Here is a 22,236-nt window from a genome sequence, read left to right as displayed (position 1 = left end):
TTATTTAGAGGAATTTCCTATTTAGCCTGGAAAATAATGCTACTTTCCTATTTGACACCGAAACTGAAAATCTTTCCTATATGTCCTCAACTCGAGTTTTTATTTCCTATTTGACATTCCCGTCAGTTCCGTGAGCAACTACCGTTAGCTGTCGAAGTGAGGCGATGGGAAAAGACCAAAATGCCCTTTGAGGGTAGGAAAAGAACTCGGTGGCCTAGAGTCGCGGCTGTTCATCCTGACTCGCGCTCATACGGGGGCGGACGGGCGGACTCCCTCCTCTAACCCTGGATCGAGGCTGCGGCCATGGAGGTTGGCGGAGTGGCCTCAAAGGCGGTCTGCGCGGACTCGGAGGCGGGCGGAGCGGCCATGGTGGCGGGCGGAGCGGCCCTGCAGGCGCCCCGCGCGGCCTCGATGGTGCCCGGCGCGGCGAAGCAGGTAGCCCGCGCGGCCTCGGTGCGGGGCGGCCCGGCCTCGGAGGAGGGTGACGCGGCCATGGAGGCAGGCGCGCGCGGCCACAGTGGAGGGTGATGCGGCCAGGACACAGCAGCAACTTCTTGCAGGGTGGGTTTATTCTCTCCATGTCCTCTATAGGAGCTCCATAGCAGTAGGGTTGGGAAAGTTCTCATGCATGACGTTATTGTACTCTCACAGGATGGATTCAGCTACTGGTTTTCTATTGAAAATTCATTTGCTTGGCAATCGCAAAAAGGCTAGAAAGGATGTCAAATGTTTTAGTTTCGAGATGGTTGTTGACTCAGATCTGTCGAATTATAAGGATTTCATTGACTCAGTTACAAAGAAGGTTACCAAATCAGTACAGAGTTCCATTGTGCCATTGGAGGATGAAGCACCAACACGTTCTATGACTTTTTCACCAAGGTTAGCTCAATTTCCACTTTCTGTATTTACATTCCAACTCATGGTGTCTCATCCTAGTACTTTCAATATTAATGTAGTCAAAACTTGGAACCTGAACCTACAGCTAATAAGAAGAGAAAGGGTGCTGACTCCAATTCTGGACCAGCAGGAAGGTAATTAATAAAAACTTGAATAAATATTCTACTAATAGAAAGTTAATGGTGACTTCTAAGTACCAAACTCTCTTCTTTTTTAGTGTAAGCTTGGAGATTACAAGTAGGAAAAAGGGAAAGCGGGGTTCCTCTAACTCTGGAGCATCAAAAAGGTAGCCTATACTAAATCTAAATTTATTTTGCATGGTCAGTTTTTCGATTTGATCTCAAATAATTTTTGCATACACATGAACATGTACAGGTCCAGAAGTGGTTCAAATAAACCTGAACCACTTTCAATTGAGCTTCCTACATCCAAAGATAAACCAGAAGCTGTTATCAAGTTAAAGGGAAAAAGGAGGAAGAAAGAAGTAGATAAAAACGCTGCAAAAAATCTTTTGTCGCAGCTTGATATCCCTGCACTGGGCACAAGGAGAAAAAAAAGGGCTGAGTTTGTGATTCTTGTATGAGAAAATTGTCTAAATATGTATTGAGTTAGAGACGTCTATGAGTCATGTAATAGATGCAAACCTGTGAAAATGTTTCTGTGCATGTGAACCTGTATGTTCCTCTTATTGTGATCATGGATGCTCCTAAATATTCTATTTATCTTGAATTTGTGAGTTTTCCAAAATAAATGTGTTATTGTCATTCTGTATGTCATCTCTTAAAATTGGATGTTGTTGGAAACCTATTTATTGTTGTCAATCATGTACCTTTTTTTTATAATTGTTGACAACCAAAAATGTCTATTTTGTAAAGTTGTCAAAATACGAAACGGACTTCACCATTGCGTTCCTCTTATCGATATGGTAAAAAAAACATATATGGAATGTCTAATTCGAAGTCCGGATGAATGAGTAAATTGTCCTTTGGCTTTGTGCGGAAATCAGAACTTCTGACCCCCTACCAGAACTTCTAAGTTTCGCGCATAGGAGTTCTGGCTCTGTGAGAACATTAGAACTTCTGACCCCCTATCAGAACTTTTGATTTCCACAGTCCGAACTAGTAAAAAATCTCTAGGGGTAAAATAGACTTTTCACATAGGACTTAACACCATTAGCAACCCAAACTGACGGAAATGTCAAATATGAAAGAAAAACTAGAGTTGAGGACATATAGGAAAGATTTTCACTTTCGGTGTCAAATAAGAAAGGAGCATTATTTTCATGGCCAAATAAGAAATTTTCTCAATTATTTAACTGGAGTTCCCCGTGTTTCATAACGTGCAATCAAATCGAATACGTACGTACGAACTTATAGGTTTGTAGGTGTAGTAATAGTGTGGTACGTAGTGGGAGTAGCTATGAAGTCAAGGAAATGTAGTTAGGGGGGAGATGAAATTTCAAAGGACGAGTTGGTTCGGCATATGTCGATTCTCGATTTTGAATAATCACACCCGCACGGGAACGGCATCACGATCTTTGATGGGGACGTTAAGCACTGACTACCGTTAATTCTTTCGCATGTTCAGACTGCTTTGCGCTAAAATAAGAGTTTGGAATATGTCGGTTATTCTCCTCACCATATCAGTTTAGCGTTCTTTTCATAATCCATACCTATCCACAACGCCGTGGAAAGATCAGCACTACAGCTTAGCTTGTGCAAGAGAAACAAGGAAGGCTGCTGCTTAGCACTGGCACTGTTGCACCGGGGCCGACCGTGCGATGGGAGCACAGCGGCCCGCCTGATCTGACCGCGGAATCAATGGTCTATCCTAGGATCCGGCCCCGCGGCCCCGGACGGCACGGCTCGATCGAGACGGCCGACATATACACAGGCACACAGGCAGTCAGGCAGCAGATCGGAGCCGTGGGGGCCGCAGCGTCACGTTCTCGTGGGCGGTGGTGGGCTCGTGGCCACAGGCCACGGGAAACAGCAGCGACGCCGTCCGCTCCTACCACACTAGAGGCCATTTCGGTTTCAGGTTCCCGCTCATGCGCGCAACATGGGTCTGCTAGGCAGTACCCCGCGCGTTGCCGCCGGTGTACCAAAGGCAACAATCGGTGTAGAAAATGCATCCTTGGATCCATGTATTTATTATCCATATTTGTTGCTTGTGACATTGTGAAAGCATTTATGAAAATTTGAGGGTACGTACCTGTTATGAGTACATAGAGAATAAAGGGCTGAACTCAAATATTGTATAAAAAAATTGATAGCACTATGACATTTTTATCTTGTGGAGAAAGGGTGAAACTATCAAGTGACAGATTTGTACACTTCGGTAGGGAAAACCAAGCAAAATATTCCTTTACTATAAGTACTTTGGAAAATATGTTTCAATCAGAAAGACCATTTAGGCTCCGTTCGTTTAGAGCAAATCCGGACCTAGAAGTATTCAGGCTGTGGAATGCTTATATAAATTTTAGTAATGAATCCGGCCGGGAATGGTCCCCGAGGGTCAATCCCCAGGAACCGAGCGGGGCTTTAGGCATGATGTATAAAGCAGCGTATCATGAGCTGGTGTCAGGTGATGACCACAAAAGAATTATGGAAGGACATTGGTACTTTAGGCAAATGAACTGATGGTTGGCATCAACGGCTGTTGCACTTAAGCCTCGCTGGATAAGGTGAACCTATTCCAAGTCACTGCTCCATTTGGCAACAAATAAACCCTAGTAGAACAATATGATAGCATAAACACCTCGTTACCACCAGATTAGTTATCAATGCAAAGACAATACAAACCATGGATGTCACCAATAAATTGATGCAGTTCGTGCTCCTGCATCGTACCTTCTATTTTCTACTGTTCAGCTATTCTATTCTTGGAGTGAGGAGAACAGAGTGAAGCAAAGTGTAGATCCTAGCAACCAACCTGACAGAAGACATAATGAGAGGCACCAAACCGTGAGTACTGTATAATGGAAGCATGTGAATCACGATAAGAAAAGAGAAAATTTTGTATTTGGCCCTAAAAATAATGCTCCTTTCTTATTTGACATCGAAACTGGAAATCTTTCCTATATGTCCTGAACTCGAGTTTTTCTTTTCTATTTGACACTTCTGTCAGTTTGGGTTGTTAACGGTGTCAAGTCCTATGTGAAAAGTCCGTTTTACCCCTAAAGTTTTTTACTAATCCTGGCATTCCATGGTTAATATTGCTATCTTTTATGAATGTTTTTATCTTAAACTGCAATGTTTCATAAAAGATAGCAGTATTAACCATGGAATGCCAGGACTAGTAAAAAACTCTAGGGGTAAAATGGACTTTTCACATAGGACTTGACACCGTTAACAACCCAAACTGACGAAAGCGTCAAATAGGAAAGAAAAACTCGAGTTCAGGACATATAGGAAAGATTTTCAGTTTCGATGTCAAATAAGAAAGGAGCATTATTTTTAGGGCCAAATACAAAATTTTCTCATAAGAAAATAAGAACCTAAACGAATGATAAAATAAACGGTAAATGTAAAACACATGCGAGAACCTGGCACGTAGCTCTACCGCGTTGTTCGAGGAAAAAACACATGCGAAAACCTGATGAGTTAGCTTCAATGTATGGGGTTTAGGCCATCCATAATGGCAGAAGTACATCTTGGTATATACAAATATGCATACATTAAATCTCAATTAAACCTATGTTTATTTATTTGTAACTTGCAAAAGTAGTATAATGGGCACTGAACATTTGTGTTGTTGTAGGTTTGGTGAGAAGGCAGTCTGTAAACATGTATTGGCAATGAGACAGAAAAATCATGAGCTCTCCGCGCTTCTGGTGTCAACCCTGCAAGCTGCCGCAGACATTGTGAACTCAAAATGTGAAAGCGGTGTGGTTGGATTGCAGATGAGGTTGGTAATGATCTGGGATCCAAACTCGAAAAAAAAAATAAATATATAGAAGCAAGGCTGTCCACTACAGATATTGAAATTGTATCTAGAATGACACATAACTATGGTACTGCTAAGTTGGTCGTACATCTTTAACTATGGAACCTTAGTATGTGTCGGGTACCATAAAAAGGGGTCCCCTAAACAAGAACTAAAAAATCGCTTAGACCTTGTAAATATCGAAGCCAAGAGACAACCACCGGCAAACCCCCACCTTATCCGAGGCCCGGCTGGACCACCCGGTCCACCACGAACAAAATCCGGGCTCACCCAAAGCGGGCTCGGCCCAGAATGAAACCATGAGGCCTCGGACGAGATACCAATTCTCCGACTCGCCCGAGGCCCCGCGCCACAAGGCCTCGGACGAGGTACCGATTCTCCGCCTCGCCCGGGGCCCCGCGCCACAAGGCCTTGGACGAGGTACCGATTCTCCGCCTCGCCCGAGGCCCCGCGCCACAAGGCCTCGGACGAGGTAACGATTCTCCGATTCGCCCGAGGCCCCGCGTCACGAGGCCTCGGACGAGCACTCAGTTACCGACTCGCTCGAGGCCGGCTCGGCATCAACCCCGACACCACCCGCCTTGACCGACTTCTCTGACAGGACATCACGTCCAACCAACGCGTCCAACCACTCCCGCGACGTCAGCCGGACGGCGGCACGATACAGCGGAGTGGCCGACGAGACGGGAGTCACATCGACGCTATGTCGTCCGGGACAGGACGGGGCAGGGGTTACCGGCCGCTGTGCTCAGCACTATGCCCACGGCTGACACCCATGCTGCACTGTGCTGCCTAACCCCTGCTCCAAGGACAGCGCGGCGTGGAAAGTCAAGTTCGGGTCCCTGTAGCCTCGGAATCAGTGTACAAGACCAACTGCTCCCTCCGAGCCTCGGCTATCCGCTTCCGGGCTCCTGTAGCCTCGGGACTCGCGCCCGCCGAGCCCCCCAACAATGGTTCAGCCTCTGCACCGACTGGGCCTCGGCTCTCCACGTTGTCAGCACTCTGGGACCGGCACGTCGTCCACAATACACACCATGCCCTGCGTCAAGCCGCAAGAGCTCCCACGTCGCATAGGATCAGGCGTGACCGGCGCGTCGCTCCAGTGCACCGAGGACAAGGCCGCTCCACCGACCATGCCGCCATAGTGACGAGCTACAGGGCTTGGACATACCGTCTCTGCTCACAAAACGCCACGTAACAAATCCACGTACCGCCCCTGTGCCTCCCTTCAACTATAAAAGGGAGTGACTAGGGCCGCTTCTAGGAAAGAGACTCACACATGCAAGCAACGCACAACACTCTGTAATACACACGCTCTCTCACTGCAAGAGATCAACATCTCAAGCAACCCATGCCACTCTACGCAGAGACCTGGGACTAGCTCCCTCTCTCGTTCAGCTTGTAAGCCCCTACTACAAGCACTTCGGTGCAAGGAATACAAGATCGCTCTCTCAGACTGGACGTATGACACTTATTGCCTAAACCAGTATAAACCTTGTGTCTCTTTGCATCACCATCTGGGATTAGGGGCACGCAGTACACTTTCACTAGTTGGTTGAGGACCCACCGGACTAAAACACCGACAGTTGGCGCGCCAGGTAGGGCCATACTGCGTGTCAGCTTAGTCATCCCAACAAGTTTCGGATGGCAGACCCCGTGCGACCACTGCGTCTCGGCACGGTGATCTAGTTCGGGAGCCTAGAGTTCATGTCTCTAGGATATGAGTACGATATGGTACTCCTCCCACCTAGAGCCCCATCGACCGACGACGACATCACGCACCAGCAGCCCAGGCGCAGGCGGCGCCTGGGCCACCGCTCTCGTCGTGCTCGCCAGGCACGACGCGGGCGGGACCACCCCGACACCGCGTGAGCTCAGGGCAACGCACCGCGCTCCGCCAGTATCCCATACCCGGCTGTTGGTACAGAGTCCCTGGCTGGGGACCTATCTAGCTTAAGCCTGGGCAAGGGAAAGACGCCGGTGGCACGCAACAACGCCCCATCATCAAGCTCTGCCCCGCCACCTCCTGAGGAGTCGACTCCGGCGGAGCGGAGCCCGGGGACGACACCATCCCCGTACCCCTTCAGGTTGGGCAATGCCGCCGCCACCTACGCTTCTGCTCACGCAGAGCCCCCAGGACGCCACCAACGTTTTGCCCTCGACCTCATCGCCACAACCCCGACCCACACCCACGCTGACTCCTCGGCGAAGGACGAGGCGTGGGCTGGAGCGGACTTCTCCGGGCTTCGTGACCCTAAAGCCATGCGCCGCTTCATGGCCGTGAGCGACTACTGCTTCGGCTACTCTGACTCCAATGACGAAGACACTTATGATCCCACTTGTGAGTGCTTCAACGTCGAGCTCGAGGTGCCAAGCGCGAGCGATGAGGACGAAGGGGTAGGCAATCGCTCCCCGCCCCACGAGGAACTTCGACGCCTAGACCTGGAGCAGCTCTGTGAGCTTTAGGCCAAGGTCAAACAAGACCAACTCCTTCTGCAGCAGCTCTGAGACACTCTCGATCAAGAGCAGCGGGGTCGCGGTGATGGCGGAGCAGCCCGGCGGAGGGCTCGCGACGTCAACTACCGCATCAACAACGACGAAGGGGGCGATCAACCCCCTATCTTCAATCGCGCTAGCCAGAACGTCGCGGCAGCAGCGATGCTACTCTAAACAATGCCCGAGCCCTCTACCTCGGAGGGGCGATGGGTCCACGGCGAGCTCCGAGACCTCCTCGAGACCGCCACGGTACAACAAGCCGAAAGTTCCGCCTCTCGACGACGTGGGGGCGCCTCGGAACTACCCGCGGCACCGCCTTGGTAGGATAGAGGGGCCCCGATTCGTCCTGAGCCTGCTCGGGCACCAAAAGCCAACAAGGCCCCCTCGGTGCACGACCGCCTCAGCAACCGACACGAGGCGCAAGGCGACCACGATGTGGTCAGCAGGCGACGGCGCCACAACAATGATGGGCCTACCCGAGGCTACCACCCGCACCGAGGCAGTTGCTACGACAGTGGGGTGGACCGTAGTCCTTCTCCTAGGCCACCTGGCCCTCGAGTCTTCAGCAAGGCCATCCGCGGCGCCCACTTCTTGGCCCGGTTTTGGCAACCGGCCAACCTCTCAAAGTACAGTGGCTATACCAACCCTGAGCTATGGCTGGCCGATTACCACCTGGCTTGTCAGCTAGGCGGCGCGGACGATGACCTGCTCATCATCCACAACCTCCCCTTGTTCCTGTCAGACTCGGCACGAGCCTGGCTCGAACACCTCCCACCCTTGCAGATCAACAACTAGCGCGACTTGGTAAAGGTCTTCGTCGGGAATTTCCAGGGCACATACGCGCGCCCTGGGAACTCCTGGGACCTCAAGAGTTGTCGCCAGAGGGCGGACGAGTCTCTCCAAGACTTCATCCAACGCTTCTCCAAGTAATGCACCGAGTTGCCAAGCGTCGACGACTCGGAAATTGTCCAGGCATTCCTCTCCGGCAGCTCCTGTCGAGACCTGGTCCGAGAGTTAGGCCGCAATGTACCAACCACGGTGGCCGCGCTCCTCGACATCGCCACCAACTTTGCCTCGGGTGAAGAGGCTGTCGGGGCCATCTTCCCCGACAACGACGCCAAGGGGAAGCGGAGGGACGAGGCCCCTGGGGCCTCGGCCCCCCCACCTCCCCAAGAAAAAGAAAAAGGGTCGCCAGGGGAAGCTAGCCAACGAGAAGGGCGAAATCCTCACCAACGCTTGGAACATAGAACAGCTACGTCGCTTCTACCCTTAAATTCCCAAGCATTATATACATTGTTTCTCGAAATACAATAAAGAAGCATTCTTTAGTTGTTCTAATTTTTCGAGAGACCCCTCGAGCCCATCGATGAGGGATCGACGTTACGATAACGCTATAAGGGAGACTCGGCTCTACCTCTATAGGGATGCCCACCGCGGGGCTCGAACAAGACTTGGCTCTGCCTCTGCAGAACCGAGCCTCCCTCGGGGGCTAGAAGGAGGGACCCCCCCTAAGTCCCAGACACCATTTTTTAGTCATTTTTCGAAAAAAAATTATACGCCAAACTCTCTCGTGTACTATGACAAATCGATTGTAAAAAACCTAAGGACCGAAAGTTTGTCTCAGGGCCAAAAGGTCGGCTGAGCCACGAGACGGCCTACACCTCTAGGCTACGGCAACTCCCTCACCACCTTTTGCCTAAAGGACAGCTTAGGCTCCGAGGAAGTTTTTTGCAAGAGATATGTTCAAAGATGAGACAGAGGGCAGAGGCTCGGAAATACAATAAAAAACGATTAAAAAGCATATACACACAAGTACTTTAAAAGGCCTCGATGGCCACAAGCGTCATAGTACAATGATGTAAGTCCTAATCTATTTACATGGCCCCTTTGGCCCAGGTCAAAACTCAGGGTCACCAGCGTCGGCGGTCGGCGTAGGAGGAACCACCTCCTCTTCGAACAAACTGGCCAGTGTCATGCCAGGGGCCTTAGCCGCCTCCACCAGCTTCATGACCTCCTCCTCGGCCTTCTCGTCATCCTCAGCCACGACATAACCGTCGCTGATGGCCTCGAGGTCGATGCCGGCATAGTGCGAGGAGACGACGGCCAGGGCATGCTTGATGCCCATATGCAGCGCCCCCCGGAGCCACTCAGGACTCGGCCACTCAACGCGATCAAGCGGCTCCCGAGGGAGCTGCCTGACTCAACCCCAAGGATCTGCCTGGAGGACAACAGCACCGCCGGCCATGGGTACGGTGAAGAATGTGGCTACAGTGGTAAGGCATGCTCTCGCTATCTCTCTCTCTCCTTTCCTCCCCCTTCTTCCTTCTTCTCCTCGGCGCTCTCTTCCTCTGTTCTTAGCAACCGCTCGAGGGCAGAAAGGGCGAACGCAGGCGGAAAAGGTAAGGAGGGGCGGGGCGTGGCTCGTCACGTATTTATGAGGGAGGAAAGAGGGCAAAATGGGTGGGCGACGAAACCGGGAAAATTTCTCTCAGATCTAGCGCAGTTAATCTGGATCCGATCAAAACCACACACAGTAACATCCCGTCCGCAGACATCGTGTCGCATCCGACCACAGCGACGGCAGGCGCCATTCCGTCTCCTTAAGGAACCGCCTCAAAAAGCGCACCCATCGTCGTCAGTCGATGGGAAGGGAACATCCCCCAACCGATTTCTTTTAGACAAAGGAACTGGGCACCGAGCCCGTTATGGTCTAGGGGTTCGAAGGCTGGGCCCCCGAGGGTCTGGATAGCCGCCCTAGGATGAACGGAGTCAGGGATGACTATGGGCAAGCCCATACATGGTCGAGGCCCAAGCAAGCAATTACTTGGGATGCCCTAAGTCGTGTCTGAGACCGACAAGGAGGTCTCTGAATGGGATCCCACCGTAGGGAGGCACCGAGCCCCCAGGGCCAATCGAACGGCCCTAGGACCCACTAGAGAAGCCCTCTGGTACTTTTGGAGTGCATCTCTGGACCGCTAGCCGACCCCTATCGAATGGGGCATGGGCCTCCACTTGGACTTACCCGGTAACAGCTCATCGGAGGTGTCACTGCTCGCCCATCAAGGGTAGCCTGGCATACTCCACCCCTCCTTCTGAACGAAAAGGTTGTGCGAGGGCCGCACAAAAAAGACAGGGAAACTTCTGATCGCCTTCTTGCTCTGAGCAGAGGCTTGGGGGCTCTTCCTACAACCGAGTCGAGGCCTAGCGACCCGAACTCGCACTCGAGGGCCCAGCAAACACGATAAAACCCCTCCTTCCGAATGAAAAGGATGCACGAGGGCCACACAAAAAAGACAGGGAACTCCTGATCGCCCTCTTGCTCTGAGCAGAGGCTCGGGGGCTCTTCCTGCATCCAAGCCGAGGCCCAGCGACCCAAACTCATGCTTGGGGGCTTGGCAAACATGATAAAACCCCTCACTCAACATGAGAAAAGCCCCTGGAGGAATAAATCCACTCCTCCAGGGCCTCGGGGGCTACACCCGGCGGGTGCACTCGCATGCACCCACCGAAGCCTCGAGTACGAAACACCATCTTGCCAGGAGCTGCCATGAGCCAAGTCTCGTCAAAACCTTAGGGAGAGCGCTCACACTCTCCCCGAGGCTCGGGGGCTACTGTCGGGTACCATAAAAAGGGGTCCCCTAAACAAGAACCGAAAAAATCGCTTAGACCTTGTAAATATCAAAGCCAAGAGACAACCACCGGTGAACCCCCACCTTATCCGAGGCCCGGCTGGACCACCCGGCCCACCTCGAACAAAATTTGGGCTCACCCGAAGTGGGCTCGGCCCAGAATGAAACCACGAGACCTCGAACGAGGTATCGATTCTCCGACTCGCCCGAGGCCCCATGCCACAAGGCCTCGGACGAGGTACCGATTCTCCGCCTCGCCCGGGGCCCCATGCCACAAGGCCTCGGATAAGGTACTGATTCTCCGCCTCGCCCGAGGCCCCACGCCATAAGGCCTCGGACGAGGTACCAATTCTCTGATTCGCTTGAGGCCCCGCGTCACGAGGCCTCGGATGAGCACTCAGTTATCGACTCGCTCGAGGCTGGCTCGGCATCAACCCCGACACCACCGCCTTGACCGACTTCTCTGACAGGAGGTCATGTCCAACCAACGCGTCCAACCACTCCCATGACGTCAGCCAGATGGTGGCACGATACAGCGGAGTGGCCGATGAGACGGGAGTCACATCGATGCTATGCCGTCTAGGATAGGACGGGGCAGGGGTTACCGGCCGCTGTGCTCGGCACTATGCCCACGGTTGACACCCATGCTGCCCTGTGCTGCCTAACCCCTACTCCAAGGATAGCACGGTGTGGAAAGTCAAGTCTGGGTCCCTGTAGCCTCGGAATCAGCGTACAAGACCAACTGCTCTCTCCAAGCCTCGGCTATCCGCTTTTGGGCTCCTGTAGCCTCAGGACTCGGCTCTCCATGTTATCAGCACTCTGGGACTGGCACGTCATCCACAGTACGCACCATGCCCTGCGTCAAGCTATAGGAGCTCCCACGTCGCATAGGATCAGGCGTGACCGGCGCGTCGCTCTAGTGCACCGAGGACAAGGCCGCTCCACCGACCATGCCGCCACAGTGATGAGCTATAGGGCTTGGACAAACCGCCTTTGCTCACAAAATGCCACATAACAAATCCATGTACCGCCCATGTGCCTTCTTTCAACTATAAAAGGGAGTGACCAAGGCCGCTTCTAGGAAAGAGACTCACACGTGCAAGCAACACACAACGCTCTGTAATACACACGCTCTCTCACTGCAAGAGATCAACATCTCAAGCAACCCACGCCACTCTATGTAGAGACCTGGGACTAGCTCCATCTCTCGCTTAGCTTGTAAGCCCCTACTACAAGCACCTCGGTGCAAGGAATACAAGATCACTCTCTCAGACTGGACATAGGGCACCTATTGCCTGAACCAGTATAAACCTTGTATCTCTTTGCATCACCATCCGGGATTAGGGGCACGCAGTACACTTTCACTAGTCGGTTGAGGACTCGCCGGACCAAAACACCAATAGTATGTTAGAAGTAGAGTAATCTGAAAGCACACATAAGTTACCTAGAATCATAAATATGTTTTTTGCGTATAGATAATTAATAAATTTACAATTAGCAGCGCTGAAGTAACTTGGATTGGAGAGCATTAGGTAGTTATGTTCCAGGGAGTGCAGCGAACGTATTTTTTAACCTTAAAACAACACGGACTATAAAATTATTGTAGGAAGATAGAGCATACCTGTCGATGTTTCACCACCGATAGCCTACCATAGGGGTATTCGGGGCAGTATGTTCGGGCTTCAGCGTATGCAGAACTCGACGGTTAACGCAAGAGATAGTCGATTTATCCTGGTTCGTGCCCTCGACCGTGATCGAGTAATAACCCTACGTCCAGTCGGCATTAGCCTTTGCGTTGGATTGATTGTAAAGTGTTGTGATGTGTCGTCAAAAGTCCCCCCTCTAGGAACCCTGCCCTCCTTTATATAGTCAGGGGGTCAGAATCCTAGTCGAGAGTTCCTAGTAGGATTACAGAATAATACTACTACTAAGATTATAGAGGAAGAATCCTAGTTAGACTAGATCTTCTCCCTTCCTTATGAGGTATCCCATGGGTCTCGCACCGACAAGCCCCCGAGCACTTCATGGTTGAGCTCTAGAAGCCTCGTCTTGTTCCTTCAGGTCTTGTCGAGCAGGAACAAGCGTCGTCCGAGTGCTTTCTTGAGCAAAACCATGTAGCGCTTCGTGAGATCTTCGCATGGTGTATACCTTTTTTGAAGAAAAAAGTACTCCCATTTGCTGTTTGGTACAAGGAGCTGGAGGGTCTTCTCTTGAAATCGCTCTGATTCTTCGTTGAAGGGCTCCTGAGCATGTACCCGGGTTCTTTGTCAAAAGGAGCTCGGGTATTGCTATGTCCGGGTTCTTTTTGTCGTGTGGCCTTGAAGTGGCCCGTCTTGAAGAAGTCTTCTGAGTGATGTGCGCTTTTTTGAAGGAAAAAGTGTACTCACTGAGTGTAGCCCCCGAGCCTCTTGCTATTTAGAACAAAAAGTTGGAGGGTCTTGAATCTTATGTTTGTTTGAAAAACTGCTATCTTGAGGAATTCTTCTGAGTGATGTGCACTTTTTTGAAGGAAAAAAGTACACTCTCTGAGTGTAGCCCCCGAGCCTCTTGCTGGGTTCTTTTATCCAAAAAGAACTTGGATACGGGTTCTTGGCATGTTCTCTGGTAGTCTGCTGTTGTCAGATGTAGTTGTATGGTGGTGGTTTATAGTAAATGATGTTTGTTCACGAGTTGTACAGTGTTGGTATATTCTTCTGGATATGCTCGTTCTTGAGTACTGCTCCTTCACGCCTAAGTCATGTTTCATTGAATTCTATCTTTTCACTGTGTCCTTTGTTAGGTTTGTTCCGTTGGTGCTCCCGTCCATGTGCACCGCTTCTTTGGCCTATAAATATCCTCCTTGTGTGCTATTTTGCTTCATCGAGCATTCTGTTGCATGGTGTGAAATCTCCGTAGTCATGAATCTGGTAGTTTGTGAAGTAGAGCAGCCTCCGAGCGTATTTTGTAGTTCTTGTGTATCTTGCCATAGCTGGAGGGAGTCTTGTGATAGGGATTAGAGGTAGGCTAATCCCACAGCAGCATTATACTTGGAAGTATGTGGCAGTAGTCGGAGGGAGTCTTATGATGTGGGATACGTTCCTTCATCTGGCAGTTCTGGGTTGATCCTCATCGTCTGCCATGAGACTGTCCGGTGCAGATCAACACCATATCTAGCATCACATCGGACTTGGGTAGACAGATGCCTGCCGGCCTTCTCTGCTCCATGTTGTCCCACAATGCTGCTGATTTCTGCCTTGGATGCACTGCGTCCGTCCTTTGAAGAAAATAGTGTAGCCGATGGCGGTTTGTTCTACCGAGTAGCAATTTGGAACACATAGTCGTTCCAGAGCCTAGCCATGTCTGGGTTCCTCTTTGCTACCTTGCTTGTCGTAGTACCAAATTCGTTGGGTCTTGTAAGATGTGTAATCTTCTATTTTTTGAAACCATTTATAATGGAAAGAATCTTGTCATCTGAGTTGTTATTCTTTATTCTCCTGAAGTCCCGGTTGTTTATGAGATTCCCGAGTTCTTTCTATAAGGACCGGGTTGTTGCATTCCTTGTGAGGTAACCCTTCTTTGCTTCATGGTTGATGAGTTCTTTTTGTAGCAATATGATAACTCCGCCGTGGTGCTGGATGGATAAGTCTAAAATCTACCCGTTGAACTGTACCGTTGTGTGGATTTGTGCCGTCCATCATTTTAGCTGTGTTAGTAAATGGACCATTGTGTCCTCATGCCGTGTTAAAACGGGCCTAGTGGGTCATGTTTTTACTGGTGTAAAATTTATTTAAGGGCCTTTCCTCTTCTTCTTCCTTACTGCCCTAATTTTCCTTTGAAACCCTAGTCTTCAAACTTCCGCCGCCGCCATTGTTGCCGTCGTCTGAGCGCTGCCGTCTGAGCCTTCTCGATTCTTAGTGCCCCATTGCTTTTGCTAGTATATGGGTAGGAAGAAGTCAGCGAGTAAGTCCTAGGCGACCTTTGTCGACGAGGAAGCATCGCTCTCTGTTATTGAAAATCAAGAATTCATGGCCATGAGGGCTGCTCAGAAGATCTGGCCGGCTCCAACAACGACTGAAGATCAGCTTCGTGAGCTTGTTAGCGATGGTCTAATTCAGATCAAGGATATTGCTGATTGGAGAGCTCCAGGCGAGCATCGGGTCCCTGCTCTAGGTCCTGGTGAGATCATTATTTTCGTCTCATTTATCCGCATCGGCTCTGCCTTCCTGCTTCTGCCTTTGTTCACTGATTTCTCAACTATTTTGGGATTAGCCTGAACCATCTTGCTCCCAATGTTGTCCTTTATCTTTCTGTTTTCGTTCATCTTTGTGAAACTTTCCTTGGAATTCCTCCTTCTCTTTCTCTCTTTCGTTACTTCTTTCGCCTGAAGCCACAACCCCACCGCGATGACACCAATGTTCTTGGGGCTACGGGATTCAGTTTTGCCAGGGTCTTAAGAGCAAATTCTTTGACTATGACCTAGTTGATTCTGTGAGGGATTGATGTGTTGACTGGTTTTATGCCGCCAACTTGATTCCTCCTCTTTTGTTCATTCTGGATCTGGTCCCTTGGTTAATGACTGATGGGAAAAGAACCTTATGACAACGACTGAGGTCCAGGTGATCAAGTCATTTCTTGAGAGGATTTGTACTCTAGAACAGCAAGGCTTGACCAGCTTTGGGATTATTTCTAGTTTTCTTCACCACCGAGTTCAACCTCTAAAGGAGCAAGAAAACTACGGTTTCGAGTACTCTGTGGCGGAGGACCCTTCTCGTATGGTCCCTGCCCTTGAGTTGACTGATGAGGAGGTGCTCGAGCGTCTTCAGAAGATGCTGAAAGGAGTAAGCGTCGTCCCACTTGCTGTCCTTGAGTACAGTGCTAACAACCCGCCCCCTGCTATGAGTTGTTCTTTTCTTATGCGGGTACTTTTGAATGTATTTTGTCGTATCCACTTTTTGCTTAATCTTCCTTGTCTTGTTGTTTTACTCTTTTATAGGAATTGGGGCGTAATTTTGCTGATCCAATTCCCCTTGATGATTTCCCTACAAATGTGGAGGCTGGGGGTAGTCTTGCTGGGGCATCCTTGACCAGTAAGTTTCAGACCACCACAATATTTCCTGGCGTTTCTTCCACAAACCTTGATGTATATGTAGAGTATGTTCCTCATCTAGTTCCTCGAGCTCCTCTGTACTTTTGGAAAGAGGGGGCGAGCGGATAGTTCTTCTTCTGCTCCATCTGTTGCCAAGAAGTCTCGCCAGTCGAGTACTCGTCCAGGTACTCTAGTTGTAGCTAGCATGCTCTTAGGTGAGCATATTAATACGCTCTGTCCTTTTGTTGTTTGTTTTTATTTTTGACCGAGTACTTTTGTCCTTTTTCAACTGGTGCTATGGTTGCCTTGGTTGAGGGTGAGGAAGAAGAGGATGATGATGCTACCCTCGTTACTCGTCGATGAGTTCTTTTCTTGTTTTCCTGTTGTTGAACCCCTTTTTTGTTTTGACTTTGGTCTTGTTCTCTTGTAGTAAGCGGTCATTGGGTTTGAGTTCTTCTGGGGCTCTAGTACTGACCGCGCTGCTCCCGCCGTAGGGTGGCGGTGATGTTTTTGCCACTATAGTTCCCCCTCTTAGGTCCTCTGTTGGTTTTCTAAAGAAGAGGGTAGCTGAGTGAGTGATTCCTTGTCATGCTTCTTCGCTTCTGTTTTCTTTTTCCTGACTCATATTCTTATCATTGAGTTTTCTTATCATCTTGCAGACCCTCGCCTTCTCTTATTCCTTAGCCACCCTCTTTGTCAGCCCTCTGGTGCGCCCCCACGTACTGAGTCAAAGGACTCAGAAAGTACGGTCGGTGAGGTGGCCGTGAGGGAGACGGGGCCCCCTGGTGATCATGCTTGCTTCGGATCTGCTAACTCCGGGGGTGACCGTGGCCGTGGGAGTGGATCCGTCTGAGGAGGTAGCCGGGGCTTCCTAGGATATGGCCCTAGTTCTTCCTTCTTTGCCTGCGCCGGCTTCTCCTTCTGCCTCTCTTGGTACCGGTGCTCCGCGTTTGGACGATGATGTGTTGCATCAATTTGATGCTACTCATCGGTTGTCAGAGCTAACCGCCGCCTAGGGAAGCTTGTCGACCCTTGTGACTTCTTTTGGGGAAAAGCTCCAGGTAAGTTTTTCTGAAGTTCTTTCTTTGGATGTTCGTTTTTCTTCTGTCCTTATGTCTTGTTTTTCTCTCTCTCTTTTTGCTCAGTCTTTTTCTCATGATCATACCGGCTTCTTTTTCTCGTCTGAAACTGAGAAAAAGTTGTCTTCTGAGGTGAGTACCCTAAAGGCAGAGCTTGACCTCTGTCGGGCCGAGTTGGAGACCGAGCGTCAGACGCATCAGAAGGAGGAGAAGGCTCTCTGTGCCTGGGTAATTGAGGCAGAAAAGCAGAGGGATGCAGCTACCTAGGAGGCCTTGAAAAATGTGGAGGCCATGAAGAAAGAGTGCACTGGTATTGCGAGTTCTTTTTGTTTCCTTTTGTATTCAAACTTGCCTTTCTGCTGACTTGTTTTTTGTTGCCTGGCCTAGCTCTCCGAGTTGAAAAGCAGAAGCTCTCGGAGGGTATCGAGGAGATGAAGACACTTGTTCGTACTAACCACAATAAGGCTGAGGAGGTAATTACTCGAGCTGAAGAAGAACTCGTGCTTGCTAAGTTGATTAGGCATGGAGCTGACAGGGATCTTGTGCAGGCCCTAAAAAACTGTCGAAGCCTTGACTGGCAAGTTGGCGATGGCTACTGAGAACTAGAATGCTTTGTGGAAATCCTTTCGGTCAGTAGCCAGTCTTCTCCAGACTTAGCGAATGATGGTCAATCTTGGGCTCAGTTTATTCCCCAAGTACCGACCTATTTCCAGGAGTTCATGAAGAGGTGCGCCCAACTATGTACCAGGAATGTTCTTGCCCAGGTCTGGGTTCTTTCTCTGGAGTTTCCTTTGTCTAAGGTTGCTGATGAAGCCGAGAGTCAAGAATACCTAGATGCTGTTGAGAAGGTGGAGCCCGAGGTCGAAGATTTAGCTAGGAGGATTGTTGATAATCTTAACATTGATATCTCTTCTCCTGATGACAATGCTTGATGTAATTGACCTTTGTGCTCCAGCTTCTATAATAGAACACTAAACTTCTTTTTGAATGAAGATTGAACGAAGATTCTTTATTTTTTGTTGATGTCTTCTTGATCTATCGAGTGCTTTTATGGCTTTCGTTTGTGCCGTGTAAGCAACTCGGTATATGTAGATCATTGTTTTGACAGACTTTCTTGATTTGATGAGTGCTTGTCTGGCTTTCGTCTGTGACTTGTAAGCAACTTTGCCTGTATTTCTTTGTCTTGTAAACAATCTGGTTTAGGTAGATCGTTGTCTTGACAAACTTTCTTGATCTGTCGAGTGCTTTTCTGGCTTTCGTTTGTGCCGTGTAAACAACTCGGTATAGATCTTTGTGTTCTTGTTAGTGCTGAAAAGACTTAGGACCGGCGATCTCAAGTATCTTAGCTTCTTCTTTTCGGCTTAACTCGGGATGTGGTCATCATTTGGTCCTTTCCCTGGTTGCAAAAACATCCTAGGATCGACAATCAGCCCCTGAGCACTTCATGGTTGAGTTCTGGAAGCCTCGTCTTGTTCCTTCAGGTTCTGCCAAGTAGGTACAAACGTCGTCTGAGTGCTTTCCTGAGCGAAACATGTAGCGCTTCTTGGGATCTTATGAGTGTGGCCCCTGAGCCTCTTGCTATTTGGAACAAGGAGCTGGAGGGTCTTGCTCATGCTTAATTTCAGTCATTTTGCTTTTTGGTTCGGGTGTTAGCTTATTAGCTACCCTCATCGGTGGGCTCAAGCATCTTTTCAGCTCTTTTGCTCTCGGTCGGTATGCTCAGGCGTATTTTCAGCCATTTTGCTTTTTGGTTCGGGTGTTAGCTTATTAGCTACCCTCATCGGCGGGCTCAAGCATCTTTTCAGCTCTTTTGCTCTCGGCCGGTATGCTCAGGCGTATTTTCAGCCATTTTGCTTTTTGGTTCGGGTGTTAGCTTATTAGCTACCCTCATCGACGGGCTCAAGCATCTTTTCAGCTCTTTTGCTCTCGGCCGGTATGCTCAGGCGTATTTTCAGCCATTTTGCTTTTTGGTTCGGGTGTTAGCTTATTAGCTACCCTCATCGGCGGGCTCAAGCATCTTTTCAGCTCTTTTGCTCTCGGCCGGTATGCTCATTGGAAACAACTCAGGGGAAAGCCATAATAAGACATATGTTGTCGAGAAAGAACCATCTTTATTGATCAAGAACATTGATAAGTCATAATAGTACATATGTTGTCGAGGAGCACCATCTTTATTGATCATGAACATTGATCTCTTGTGGCTTGTATATATATTCTTCCTTGAGTTGTTTTCATGCGTAGAATCTTCTTAGCTGGCTGATGTGCCATGTATTGTTGACTTCTTTTCCGTCTTCAGTTATCAACTTGTATGTGCCTGGTCCTGTGACTTTTGTGACGATAAAAGGACCTTCCCATGGACTGAGTAGTTTATGGCGTCCGTCAGTTTTTTGTATTCTTCTTAGTACTAGGTCTCCGACTTGTAATGATCGAGGCTGGGTATTCTTGTTGTAGTGGCGTCTTAATCCTTGGAGGTATCTTGCTGATTGAAGGGTAGCGTTTACTCTGACTTCTTCTGTACTGTCGAGCTCTAATCTTCGGGTGTGTTCTGCTTCTCCTTCGTCATATTGTTCTATCCTTGGTGACAGTCTAGATCAAGTCGGCAGGTAGTACGGCTTCTGATCCGTAAACTAGGAAGAAAGGTGAGTATCCGGTGGCTCTGCTTATTTGAGTCCGTAGCCCCCATACGACCTTGGGTAATTCTTCAATCCATTTTGATCCATAGTCCACTAGTTCTTCATACAATCTTGGTTTTAATCCGGCTAGTATGAGTCCATTAGCCCTTTCTACCTGTCCGTTGGCCTCTGGATGTGCGACTGATGCGTAATCTATTCTGAAGCCACAGTCCTGTGCCCAACTTTGGAATTCTGTGGCTGTGAAGGGAGAACCCAAATCTAGTGATGATTCGATTGGGCATGCCGAAGCGGTGCATAATGTCTTGGATGAACTCGACTGCTTTGGCTGCGCTGTATTTTGCGAGTGGTTTGTATTCAATCCACTTGGTGAACTTGTCAATTGCTATGAAGATGTACTCGAAACCGCCTTTTGCTTTCTTGAGAGGTCCTACTTGATCCAGCCCCCAGCAGGAGAAAGGCCAAGCGGGTGGGATGCAGATGAGATTGTGAGCTGGCACATGAGCTTGTCTTACGAACATTTGACAACCTTTGCATCTTCTGACAAGTTCTTCTGCGTCTTTCAAAGCGGTTGGCCAGTAGAATCCTGGTGCGGAATGCTTTGCCGACTAGTGTTCTTGAAGCGGCGTGATTTCCACAGCAACCTGAGTGTATTTCGTCTAGGATCTCTTTGCCCTCTTCAAATGAGACACATTTTAGGAGTACTCCTGATGATGCGGCTCTTCTGTAGAGTTTGTTTCCCACTAGGACGTAGTTCTTGCTTCTGCGAACAACTCGGGTAGCTTCCTCTTTTTCCGCTGGCAACTTATTCTCTTTGATGTAATCAATAAAAACCTAGGGTCCATGAAGTGGTGATTACCAAAATCTGGGTACCTTTAGCTGAGATTTCAGGGGTTATCTCACCGGGTTGTTTGATAGAGGGAGCTGATAACTCCTCTATGAATACACCGGGTGGGACCTTCGCCCTATCTGATCCAAGCTTGGCGAGGACGTCTGCCGCAATATTAGAATCGCGCAGGACGTGTAGAATTTCTAATCCTTGAAAATGTTTTTCGAGCTTTCGTATTTCAGCACAGTAAGCGCCCATGTTTTCTTTGGTGCAGTCCCAATCTTTGTTGACTTGATTGATGACTACTGCTGAATTGCCGTAAACGAGTAAACGCTTGATTCCGAGGGTAATTGCCACTCGTAGCCCGTGGATGAGGGCTTCGTATTCTGCTTCATTGTTTGTAGCTTGCCATAATATCTGAAGGACGTACTTGAGTTGTTTTCGTCTAGAGAAATGAGGAGAACGCCTGCACCGGCTCCGCCTAGCTTGAGTGATCCATCAAAGTACATCTTCCAATGATCAAGGATGGTATTTGACATAGGTTGTTGAATTTCTGTCCACTCGGCAACAAAATCAGCCAGGGCTTGAGATTTAATTGCCTTCCAGTGGGGTGAAATGGATATTGAGAGCACCAAGTTCAACTGCCCACTTAGATATGCGCCCTGTTGCGTCTCTGTTGTGTAGGATGTCTCCGAGTGGGAAATCTGTCACCACGGTAATCTTGTGGCTTTCAAAATAGTGGCGAAGCTTGCGTGAAGTGATCAGGAGGGCGTAGAGTAGTTTTTGCACATGCGGGTACCGGATTTTTGATTCTGACAGTACTTCGCTGATGTAGTATACGGGGCGTTGTACTTTATATACACGCCCTTCTTCTTCTCTTTCTACGACAATCGCTGTGCTGATCACAGTAGAAGTTGCCGCAATGTACAGCATCATGTCTTCGTATTTCTTTGGAGGTGTGAGAACGGGCGAGGAAGTTAGGTATGCCTTGAGCTTCTTGAAAGCTTCGTTGGCTTCTTCTGTCCACTCGAATTTGTCTGTCTTCTTTAGCAGTTTAAAGAAAGGTAACCCTTTTTTCGCCGAGTCTTGATATGAAACGATTTAGGGCCACCATGCAGCCTGTTAGCTTCTGCACATCTTTGACACTTCGAGGAGGGCCCATCTCTGTTATGGCTCGAATTTGCTTGGCGCTTGCTTCGATTCCGCGATGACTGACCAAGAATCCGAGTAGTTGTCCTGAAGGAACTCCGAATACACACTTGTTTGGGTTCAATTTCCACCTCCATCTTTTCAGGTTTTCGAAGGTTTGCTTTAAGTCTTCAATTAGTGTATCCGGGTTCTTTGTCTTTACTACTACGTCATCCACGTATGCCTCTATGTTTTCGCCGATCTGATCACCAAGGCACGTTTGGATAGCTCTTTGGTAAGTGGCACCAGCATTCTTGAGTCCAAATGACATGGTTTTGTAGCAGTAGGCACCGAATGGAGTGATGAAAGATGTCTTGCTCTGGTCTTGTTCCTTTAATGCGATCTGGTGATATCCTGAATAGCAATCAAGGAAGGATAATAGGGCAGATCCTGCTGTTGAATCAAGCTATCTGATCAATGCGTGGTAGCCCGAATGGATCTTTCGGGCAGTGTTTGTTGAGATCTAGTGTAGTCG

This window comes from Miscanthus floridulus, chromosome 6 (genome assembly GCF_019320115.1).
Source record: "Miscanthus floridulus cultivar M001 chromosome 6, ASM1932011v1, whole genome shotgun sequence".
Lineage (NCBI taxonomy): Eukaryota > Viridiplantae > Streptophyta > Magnoliopsida > Poales > Poaceae > Miscanthus > Miscanthus floridulus.
The sequence above is the reverse complement of the archived record's forward strand: the minus strand, read 5'-3'. Positions refer to the sequence as shown.